This window comes from Macadamia integrifolia, unplaced genomic scaffold (genome assembly GCF_013358625.1).
Source record: "Macadamia integrifolia cultivar HAES 741 unplaced genomic scaffold, SCU_Mint_v3 scaffold3087, whole genome shotgun sequence".
Classification (NCBI taxonomy): Eukaryota; Viridiplantae; Streptophyta; class Magnoliopsida; order Proteales; family Proteaceae; genus Macadamia; species Macadamia integrifolia.
The window spans coordinates 343-12,360 of record NW_024869193.1 but is presented as its reverse complement, the minus strand read 5'-3'; the positions used below and the strand labels follow the sequence as shown (position 1 = coordinate 12,360).

The window sequence follows — 12,018 nt, the reverse complement described above, 5'->3', positions numbered from 1 at the left end:
GCCAGATCAATGGATCCAAGAGCTGGAAAAGATATTTGAGATTATAGATTGCACAGAGGCACAAAAGCTCATCTGTGCGGGATTGCAACTTAAAAATAAAGCTGATTTATGGTGGAAAGCTTCTAAGCCTATTTTGATAGCAACTCATCCAGAACCTACATGGGAGCAATTCAAGGAATTGTTCTTGTCAAATTACTATCCTCGAAACTTCAGAAACAGCAAGGAAGCGAAATTTATGGCATTAACCCAAGGAAGTAAGACTATTTTAGATTATCAACAACTATTTGAGAGCTTGTCCTATTTTGCTCCTCACCATATGAAGACAACTGAGGAAAATGCCAAGAATTTTCTGAAGGGATTGAAGATATCCATTGGTACAGTGCTAGAGGCATTGGATCTGACTGATTACGCTCAGATTGTGCAAAAAGCTAAAGCAATAGAGGACAAGTAGAAGGGAGAGCTATCCCTTACACCAGGACTTTGGAAGAGGGCAAACCCATTTGCCAATTTAGGTGGCCTGAGCAAGAACTTTCGTGGGTCATATAGATATGGTCCCTCTTACAGGCAGCCCTACAGGCCATCGAGTTATCTTTCCCTACCAACTAGTGGATCAGGCACTACATCTTTCTGCCTGAACACTAGTACGGTGCCTACGGCCCTGAGACCACCTCATCCCCCGACTGTACCAGGATCAGTGTAGAATGCCCCCACTCCGGTTCAGGCATCCCAGAATCGATGTTATAACTGTTACTCGTACAGGCATTTCACCAAGGATTGCCGGTACAAATCAGCTACACCACCAAATCAACCCCCTACCTATAGACCTATATTGACTTAAGGAAACCAGCCTCAGAGAAGGATGTACACCTTTTCAGCTGAGGAGGCTGAGGCCAACACAGAGTAGTAGTAGGTACACTTTAATTAAGAGATTTTGGGATAAATTTTGAGTAGTATGTTAAACTTATATGTAATGCGATGCTAGGTGTCTTATCTATACCAGCATATATCTTATTTGACTCCAGAGCTTCACATTCATTTGCGTCTAAGAGATTTTTTAGGAAGCTTGATGTGCCATCCAAGACTTTAGAATGCAAGTTGGTTGTTAGCACACCCACAGGCAAGGTAGCACAATTGAATGAGGTGTATGGGCCATGTCCAATTGAAATTTTGGAAGGAAGCTAGATACTGAGCTTATCAAATTCAACATGCAGAATTTTGACATCATCGAGTAAATGTGATGTGTGTCAAGAAACAAGTTAAAGTGATGGATGATGAAGGAGAAGAGCTAATATACCAAGCTGATAGGGCAAAGCGACCTAGAAAGGCCCTTATCTCCACCCTTCAGGCGGTGAAATTATTGGAAGATAGATGTTAGGGCTACCTAGCATCAGTACTAGATGTGGATACAAAGGTTACACCACTAGAAGAATTGGAGGTAGCCAAGGAATTCCCTAATGTCTTTTCAGATGATCTAACCTAGCTACCGCTTGACAGAGAGCTGGAGTTTACCATTGATTTAATTCCTGGAGCTGCCACAGTGTCCAAGGCTCCATATAGAATGGCACCAGTTGAGTTGAAGGAGCTACAAATGCAGTTGCAATATTTATTGAAAAAAGGGTTCATACTCCCAAGTGTCTCTCCTTGGGGTGCACCCGTCTTATTTTTTAAGAAGAAGGATGGTAGTTTGCGTATATACATCGACTACCAAGAATTAAACAAGTTAACCATCAAGAATTGGTATCCGTTGCTGTGCATTAATGATCTATTTGATCAACTATAAGGTGCTAAGGTGTTTTGAAAGATTGATCTCAGATCGGGTTATTACCAGCTCAAGATAAAGGGCAGTGACATACCAAAGACATCTTTTAGACCCCAATATGGTCATTATGAATTCCTAGTGTTGTCTTTCGGGTTAACCAATGCACCGGCTACTTTCATGGATTTAATTAATCAAATATTTCATGATGTCCTTGATAAGTGGGTCATCGTTTTCATCGATGACATCTTGATTTACTTGAAGTCTAAAGAAGAGCATGCAAGACACTTGAGAATGGTACTACAAAGACTCAGAGAGCAGCAATTATATCCCAAGTCCAGCAAATGTGAGTTTTGGCTCAAGCAAGTTAGATTCCTAGGACACGTGGTGTCTGAGAATGGGATCGAAGTGGATCTGAATAAAGTGAAGGCCGTAGTAGAGTGGGAGACACTCAAGAATGTCATAGAAATTAAAAGCTTCTTGGGCTTAGCAAGCTACTACCGACGCTTCATTGAAAGTTTTTCTCTGATTTTGCGCCGATGACCAAGTTGACCAGGAAGGGTGTGAAGTTTGATTGGTCAGAAGAAAATGAAAACAGATTCCAAGAATTAAAGACGCTGTTAGTGTCAGCTCCTGTATTAACCATTCCAAATGGTATAAGTGGGATGATAGTCTATACTGATGCTTCCAAGATCAGGTTGGCCTATGTTCTCATGCAACACTGCAAGGTGGTAGCATATGCATCCAGGCAACTTAAGGATTATGAGAAGAACTACGCCACTCATGATTTAGAATTGGTGGTAGTCATCTTTGCTTTAAAGATCTGGCGTCATTATCTGTATGGGGAGAAGTGCGAGATATACAGTGATCACAAAAGTCTTAAGTACTTCTTCACCCAAAAAGATTTGAATATAAGGCAAAGAAGATGGCTTGAACTTATAAAGAACTATGATTATGACACTCAGTATCACCTGGGCAAAGCTAATGTGGTGGCAGACATTCTAAGTCAGAAGGCTCAGACTATATCACTTTCGTACTTTGTTGTTAGTCCACAGCTTATACAAGAGGCAGTAATGATGGATGAAATCCTTTTATATGAGGGACCAACCTTAAGGCTCGAACATCAGCCAGATGATGTTAAGCAGTTAACCATATCCCTGATAGCCCTACAGGTACATCCGTCCATTAGGCAGGAGGTGATAATAAAGCAATCTTTGGATCCTGAGCTGCAAAGGATCAGAATAAAAATTCAGGAGCAAACAATGAATGACCCTGACTTCACAATAGCCAATGATGCGGCATTACTGTTTCAAGGAAGATTGTGTGTGCCTGACAACATGGAAATACAAGATAAGATAGTGAAGGAGGCACACAGTTCTGAATACTCAATTCACCTTGGGAGCACAAAGATGTACAAGGACCTCAAACAAAGTTATTGGTGGCCAGCAATGAAAACTACTGTAGCCTTGTATGTGACACAGTGTCTCGCGTGTCAGAAGGTCAAGGTAGAATGGCATCAACCATATGGCACTCTTCAGCCACTCCCCATACTGGAGTGGAAATAGGACAGGATCACTATGGACTTTGTTATAGGGCTACCCTGTACACCCAAGGGGATGGATGCAATCTGGGTGGTAGTTGACAGGCTTACCAAGACTGCTCATTTCATTCCAATCAGGACCAATTATTCCATGGACAAACTAGCAAAACTTTATATGGATGACAAAGTCCAGTTGTATGGAGTGCCAGTGAGCATTGTGTCAGATAGAGACCGAAGGTTCACATCTAGATTTTAGAAAAGCCTCCAGCAATCCTTAGGGACACAAGTGAATCTGAGTACTTTTTTCCACCCACAGACCGATGGGCAATCAAAACAAACCATACAAATACTGGAGGACAAACTCAAAGCCTGTGCAATAAAAATGAATGGCAGTTAGGAGGAATACATACATCTTATGGAGATTGCTTATAATAATAGCTATCAAGCCACAATTGGAATGGCTCCATATGCGGCATTGTATGGCAGGAAGTGCAGAACACCCCTATATTGGGATGAAGTAGGTGAGCGTCGAATGCTAGGATCGAAAATGATATAGATGATGTGTGACAAGTTTGATGTCATTCGGGAGAGGATTAAGGCAGCCCAATCATGCCAAAAAAGCTATGTAGAAAGACATTGAATTCCAAGAGAGGGAGAAGGTGTTTCTTAAAATCTCTCCTACCAAAGGGTTATACAGGTTCCACAGAAGGGGCAAACTAAGTCCGAGATATATTGGCCCGTTTGAAATCTTGGCACGAGTTGGCTCCGTAGCGTATATGTTGGCCCTTCCACCTTCCCTCAATAATGTTCACAATGTATTCTATGTTTCTATGCTGAAGCGGTACATCCATGACCCAACACATGTGTTGCCTGTAGAATCGGAGTACTTAGAAGCTGTATGACTTATGAAGAGCAGTTTGCTGAAATTCTAGATCGGAAGGTGAACCCTTCGCAATCGCTCCATCGCTTTTGTGAAGGTTCGATGGGCCAATCATTCACTTAAGGAAGCGTCCTGGGAGAAAGAAGATGACATCTAGACTAAATATCCTCATCTTTTCGGACAACCAGGTACTACAATTTCGGGGACAATTTTTAAAAAGGGGGGTAAACATGATACCCTACTTTCTAAACTCGATTTATTTACCCAGTTGGTTCGATTTAGTCGTGCAGGATCTAAACCCGAACAAGTTGAGATAGGTACCCTATGGAACATGATGGCAAGGGTGAGTCTAAACTCGGGTTGGCCAGGCGAGTCTGAACCAGTGCCTAGTAAAGTCTGCGTGCCCAAGCTGTACACTTGCACGTATCACAAAGCCATGTACGGACAATAAAGGTATGTAGCCATATTTTATGACAAGTACGTTTTTTAAATCATATACGGGGAGTGAAATACGTGTCGAGAGCCAAGTCTCATCGAAATCTCAATTATTTGGCTAAGTTTCGACCGACTGGTGGGTGGTCATAGGTGGTCAGACCCACCAGTGTGACCTACCGGTCTGCCCATTAAATATTTTGACCCAGGTATAAATAGCAATTATTACTCCTCTTTTTCCTCATTTAATGTTTTACAAGGTGGGCGAGAAGAGTAAAGAAGAGAGAGAAAAGAAAGGAAGAAAAAGGGAGGACGAAGAGGAAGAAATGCTCATGGTGTGATGCTGAGGTTAGATCTTTCCATTTTGGCGCCGGAGAAGTGATCCTTGTCTTGAGATCTACGATTTGAGGTGAGTAAAAGCTATATTTCTTAAACTCTCAAGAAACCCTAAGTGAAACTCTTTGATTCGGATAGAAATCCTTTAGATATTGTTAATCCCACTTGAGAATGAATCTAAAGTTTAATGGAAGACATACATGTTGATTTTGAAGGTTTTAGATGAAGAAATCACAAGATTTGAAGAGCATTTGATGATTTTTGAGTTGGAGAAGAGATTTAGAGTTTTGAAGGTGATCTTGAGCAAAGAAGTAAGATCAGTGCTTAAAACCTTGAATCGACCCTAGATTTAGGTTAGAATCACAATATGAGACTTTAGATGTGTGGAAAATGAGGTGGAATTGACCCCTTATTGTTTCTCCAAGGCGAGATGAAGAATGGAAGTGAACAGTAGAATCTCAGTTATGAGTGGGTGCCCTGGGAAGTGATGGACCCACAAATCTGAAGCTCACCTGTCCTGGTTGGGTTTCTAGCCCGATTGATGGGCAAAGACTGGTGGCTGACCTGGCCCACTACTCCTAGTTAGCTGGTCCTGGCAGAGCCCCTAGCCCAATCGGCGGGCAACGACCGACGGGGAAGGTGCTCGCCGGTTGACCTACCAGTGAGGCCTATCGAGCTCCAATGGGGCCCGAATTTGTCAGTCAACCTTTTTTTATGATTTTAAATGCGTTTTAAACATCATATTTCATTCACGTTGACCCTAAAGTGGTGAAATGCTAAACTCACTCGCTTATGTTGGGTTCTATTAGGAACTCGTGTCTTCTCGCTTCAGATCTCGCTTGTACCAAGCATAAGCTATTGTACATAATAGGTAAGTGGGGAGAGGACGTTGACTTTATTTTTGGAATGTTTTTACATCATTCTATTATTATTATAGATTAGCCATGTCATCACTTTATTACTGTGTGTAGACTAGCCATCCACGAATGCCAGTTGCATGTATTGTCTTGTGCATTATGAAACTCGTTTATGATTTTTTATACTATAACTTTAATTATTAAATGCTTAATTCTTGCTATGAATTATGATATAGATGATTTCAATTATTGAATATGATGCATTGCTAGATTAGATGCCGTAGTCAGCTTGGAAACGAGTGCATTGGTGGCCCGTGGAATGGATGTAGTGGCACTATACAGTCGTACTATCTCATATAGAAGTATGCAGTTAGGAATTACATTTCTCTGTGCTATGATCCTTTTCAGCAGGGGTTTAGGTGTTGGGTATTTTACTGGGGAAAAGCTTGGGGTTGTGTACTAATGGTAGCAGTTAGAAGTACGTTCGACTGATCACTAGGATAGTCGATAACTTTGGTGATATAATTAGAGGGTCAATCGTACTACATTTACTTTAATGTAGTGTAAGACCCAATTGACTTTAATGTCATGGAGGAACATTAATTTACTTTTCTGGTACCCACGGTTTGCCTTCTCTGATAACCCTATAGGCGTATCGCGGAATGGAGTTCTACGCGCACTGTAGTTGTGAGTAGCACATAACCTATGACCTAAAAATATTACTTAGGTGATTTAGGATAATAAAACGGACTTGCATGTATATAGGTACATTTGTATTGCGAATACTTGCTTGGTTTTTCTTTTCACTTATTAGGCTAGTGAGCTCATCCCACGTGCACACCATTAGATGATCTTGCAGCTTTTTCAACTGAAGAGCTAGAGCTGGGACCCACTATAGAATTTTTAGCTGAGGACTGGTGGATCCCTGAAGATCTTGGGCACAGTGCTGAATGCCTGTACGAGAGCTGTGTTACAGGACAACAATAGTGATACCCGACCCTGGATTCTTTTTGATTTTTTGTTATGTTGCCTCTTTTATGTTCTAGACATTTAAATTGTATTTCTTGTGTATATATTACGCCTATGGGCCCATATGTAATTGTACTAAGTAACACAATTTAGGTATCAAGAGTATTGAGGTATTTACAAGTATATATATATATACAAAACCTCCGCTGAAATACAGATTTTACATTCTTTAGTTGTGTGTATGCTGTGTTGTGGTTACTGCATCGATGATCCTGGCAGGTTTTGGGTTAATGGAATTAACTCAGTCACCGATCTGGTTCTGTAAGAACAGGGTGTGACACATATTGTCCTATGTTGAATGGAAATGCTGTCAATTTGCTTAAAATTATAGGATAGGCAAATACAAAGACACGAGGGCCAAATTAATAAAACCAGTACAATAGGATTAAAAGTTGAAGAGTTAAAGCTAGTCATTATAACTTAATAAAACTAGTACAATAGTCTTCATAATTCCTCATTTTCTCCCAAACAAGATAACAATGACCAAAATAAGCACCACTATTTCAATTTGAAGAATTCCAACAGACTTCTCTAATCCCTTCACTCTTTTCTTCAAAGCACGGATCTCTTCCTTCATTTGTTGATTTTCAAGACTTCGACCACCAACAAATGTCTGGGGAGTGACTGTGGTGATATTGTCTCTTGTAAGAGGCAAAATTTTTTGTTCTTCTATAAGATCACACTAAGAAAAGAATCCACAATCACATGGTGTATTGGAGCAGCAATAGTAGAGCTTGTGTTGGCTATTAGCATTCTCTAAAATTCTAACCAATGCTCTTTTCTGGCTGTGACATACAATGTTCAAGTTCTTCAGTATTGAACTTTGATTGTTGTCATTCACACTTGATGATGACATTGTATATCTGCAAAAAAAAAAGAAAAAAAAAGAAAAAAAAAAGGTAAAATTATTAGAATGTAAATCACCCAAAAAACATTACCAAAATTGCTAAATAGCTCTAAATAGGCATGGACAACAACAATGGTGTTGGCAGATCACTCTTTTGAATGCTTCAGTTTACTTCCCCCCCTCCCCCCCCAAAATGGAGTTCAATCACATAATAATAATTCTCAGAAAATGTTCATTTGCCATTGTTCTTCTTATATTATTCCCAAAGTTGTTTGCGCAAAACAAGAAGAAGAGGAGCACCATTGGAAGAATCAAAATAAATCTGGCCAAAATACATTAGTATAATCACTTGCCCTAAATTCTCAGATGCTACTATGAATCAACTGTTCTTATGAATCAGTTAATGCCTTAACTTCTCAAAATCAGTGATATGTTTCAATTTAGGAAACAAGACAAACTAAAAAAAACACTTGATAAGTTATGTGATAGGTATGGGTGTATAAGAGAAGAGAGAAGAGAGAAGAGAGAAGAGAGAAGAGAGAAGAGAGACTATTGTCCGCCTTCACTGGAGATGTCGCCTGAAAAAACCGTCAGAATAACAACTCCTCTCCACCGTAGGGCATTCTTTGCACCCTTCTCCTGGGTTTCCTTGGGTTTGTGATGGGTATGTGCATATGAGAGAAGATAGGATCTTTAAAAAGGTTAGAGGCAATTTTATCCATTAAAATTCAAAACTAACACTTCTCTCACGATGTCAATTTTGTGAGTCTAAATATAATAAATGAATTTTTAAGAAAAAGTTGTAATTTGAGGAAACGGGGAAGATTGATGTAAATCATCCAAAAGAAAGTTATAGACGATAAGACCACTAAACAGGTGGTCCGACATCCCATCGTGCTTGATGTTTCTTGGACAGAAGGCGACGCGTTGATTAATACTCTTCCATTGGTGACGTCTGACGTGGCTTATCCCATTTATTTATTTTTTCCACTTGATCGCTGGACATGTTAGATATCGTAGGATCAGAATAAGGTTGGGTCCCAAGAACCAACGTTGCTTAGAGGATTGATCTTGAAGTAAGTAGTTTACCACTCGACGAAGAAAAACGGACAAATTTCTTGACGGATTTCCTGAGGGGGGAGTGCGGACGACTCCAAGATCTCTCTTTCTTCTATTTCGCTACGGTTTCGCTTTATTTGCAGTTCCGACATCCAACGCGGAGTCGGTCTTCTGTGGAGCTCCAGTCTGATTCGATTCTTCATCCCAACATTAAGACTTGAGACTCATAGTCGAAAATCAATTTCGGGTTTTCGATCGCTGTTGTCCAGAATTGATCATAGATTTTGATTTGCAGGTTTGCATCTGTTCGTCCTTTGAATTCTGATTAAAAAATTTCATTATTTTTTTGGTGTTTGTAGATCATGGTATAAGTTGTAGGGGTTTTGATTCAAAGCTCTCTTTTTTCTTTTCCCTCTCTTTCTCTGTGTCTTTGATTGGGTGCAGAGTAGGAAGTTCTAATCAGGGAATCAATCATGTTTACGCGGATTTTTGGTAAGCCTAAACAGGAAACCAATGCCGTAGCAACGTTAGACAAGTTGAATGAGGTAGGGTCTTCGATCATATGTTGGTCATGGCCGTATTCTTTTACTGTTCTTTTTATGTTTTTCTTCATATAAGGTTGTTTGGTTTGTATTTTCTAAAAGGCGATTTGGGTTGGCTATCGAATCTTAGATTTCCATATGTTACGGAGGTGGCAATTGTTTCCATTAAATTTTTATGTGTGGGCTTTGAAACGGATTTGGTTTATTCGATGTGTAAGGTGGAAATCTCCTTTACGCTTACGTTCTGGATTGACTCCGACAAATTCCTCTAATGCATACACATTTATTTGGTTTGATTGATGGGTAAAAAGTAGGTTCCTTCTGTTACTATAGAGAAATGCGGGTTGACTACTAATCAGGCTTTCTTTTATGGCGCTGGTGACACCTTGAATCTTCTCATCGTGGTCATTTCTAAATTCTCAAAGTATTGTTATCAATTCCATCATTGATGATCTTCAGCCTGGATTTGTGGAGCTTCTTGTTCTTCCTTTTTGGGTGGGCAAAGAATCAGTTCCTTGCTGGAAGACCACAAGAAACTAGAAAAATTTCAAAACTTGCTTCACAACTTGCAAAACGTGATGAGGTGATTGGTCAGTTCTATCTACTTCACACCAAATGGAACAGTTGGGCATATTTTAATTTTGCTTTTTAGATGATTAACCTGCGACTTCAACTTGCTGATAGATGAACAATTTGTTATAGCCCATTCCTTAGACCTCTATTTGACTGCATCTTGTGCCTATTCTGGTTATCACTATTGTGTGGTTGAACTTGAAAAATGGTTAAGATGCTTTCATTAGACTTGTTTGTACGAGCTTAGTATGTCAATGTTCCTTCTTGCTTTTTCAGGCATTTGTTATTGTTAATGTCATATGTATGTCCATCATTCTCCTGTTGCATTTGCCTCTCATATTTGATATTTAATCCTTGTTATGAAAATTTTATTTTTGATTGAATCAACATTTGCATTCTTATTATTTTAGCATTTTGTGGGGGAGATGGAGATCGTAACTCAACAGCTAAAGCCCAGTCTTTTGGAGGCAAGATACTGTTAAAAGTTCATTGCAGCCAAGATTGTACTTAAAGCAGAATTTTCTGAAAATAATTCTAACATTGGCAATTCGACAGTTTATTTTCTGTTCTATTTGTATATTGGTATGCTTAGCTTTGTCACATTTGCATATTAGAATCTCTATTTTTTGGATTACCCTAAACCTTCTAAGCCAAAATAATCAATTATTATATATATATATATATATATTTATATATTTAAGTTGCTGTGTTCTCTATTAATATCCTGATTTTGTGATGCTTATTGTTATTCATGATTTCTGTGCACTGTGTAGACACTTGAAATGCTAGAGAAAAAGGAGAAAGTCCTATTGAAGAAGGCTGCTACTGAGGTTGAAAAGGCAAAGGAATTCACTAGAGCGAAGAATAAAAGGGGTATGCTTGCAATACTTCCCCACGGATTTAGTTGGTAGAAATCTGTTCAGTTCCTGAGTTGCATACAAAATTAAGTTCCAGAATGCAACCATTAAGTTTCTGTATTCAAAAACTGATGTGATCCCGTGGTCAAAAAACCCTGTTTGGGTTCCCTATGGGCCTACCCAGGTGTACAATAGCAAAGTTGATAAATAATGGTGATTCAGCAAATTACTCCAGTTTGCAAGGTCTGTGGCAGGATTGTAAATGACCAGAATCTTAAAGGATTACTTAGTAGTTAGATGAGGAAGGGGATTAGAAGGGAATTAAACATAAAGGCCTAGGACAAACTTACAACTAAAAGTAAATAGAAGACAAAGGAGAAAAGGGGATAAAGGGTAGCTGTATCAGAAGAAAGTAAGAGAATAAAATAAAGAAACCGAAAATCGTGGGGGAGGGGATTTTATCTTCAACCTCTAGCACAAACCAATGACAGAAAGAACATATGGGTTTCGATGTTGGAACTCAACCAAATCGATTGGAGGAGCTTGAAATTCAAGAGGTGAGTTACTGGTTCATTAATCTAATAGATCCAGTACACAACAGTAGGTTTCATCAACCTGAAAATCCAAGAAATAACCTGCAACAAGGTTCTGAAGGACAGTACACACTAGACCTGGTTTGTGGTTTCCAATCTCATGAATAGGCGAACTAATGGGCCAGGGAACTAGGGTTCAGGTTGTATGTGGAAGGACTGCATTTGACCAAATATTAGATTAAACAGAGGAGGATAGACTTCGATGACACTGCTGGTACTGATATGGAAGAACAGTAATTGGGGGGGGGGGAACCAGAAGGAAATGAAGAATGGAAGAAGAGAAAGAGGAGGAAGAAGGAGAGAGGATCTAATGTAGGAGTAGATTAGAAGAAGCTAACCCCCACAAGTATAACCCCAAACAATATAACTTAAAAGAGACCTTAGAACAAAGTAAACAACAGTCTTAAATAACCCTCACAAGAGTAAAGTAACCGACAAAAAAAAGCCCCAAAAGACAATCAATAATCAAACCCTAGGAGAGAGAGAAGCCTGCGGCTAGGGTTTCCAAGGGACACCTGCGGCTGGAAGGAGGCTGTTCAGATGGGGCTGAAACCAGGGTCGATTGTAGGTCTTATGGGGAGGAGCCAAACCCCCAAAGATGGTGAACTTCTGTTGGCTGGTGTATGAGATCTGGAGTTTATTGGTTTCGGGTCTTTAGAGAGAAAGTAGAAGATGTTCAAGAACAGCAGAAGCTGACCTCAACTGGACTTCAAGTGT

At 39.7% G+C, this 12,018-nt stretch overlaps 1 long non-coding RNA gene across 1 annotated transcript; it reads left to right on the top strand.

The window, feature by feature from the left end:
- The first annotated feature begins 8,760 nt into the window (after positions 1-8,760).
- LOC122067723 lies at positions 8,761-10,721 on the top strand. The gene is made up of 3 exons (XR_006136855.1): positions 8,761-9,031; positions 9,181-9,281; positions 10,625-10,721. It is a non-coding gene; the product is annotated as an uncharacterized LOC122067723 (long non-coding RNA).
- Positions 10,722-12,018: the final 1,297 nt, after the last annotated feature.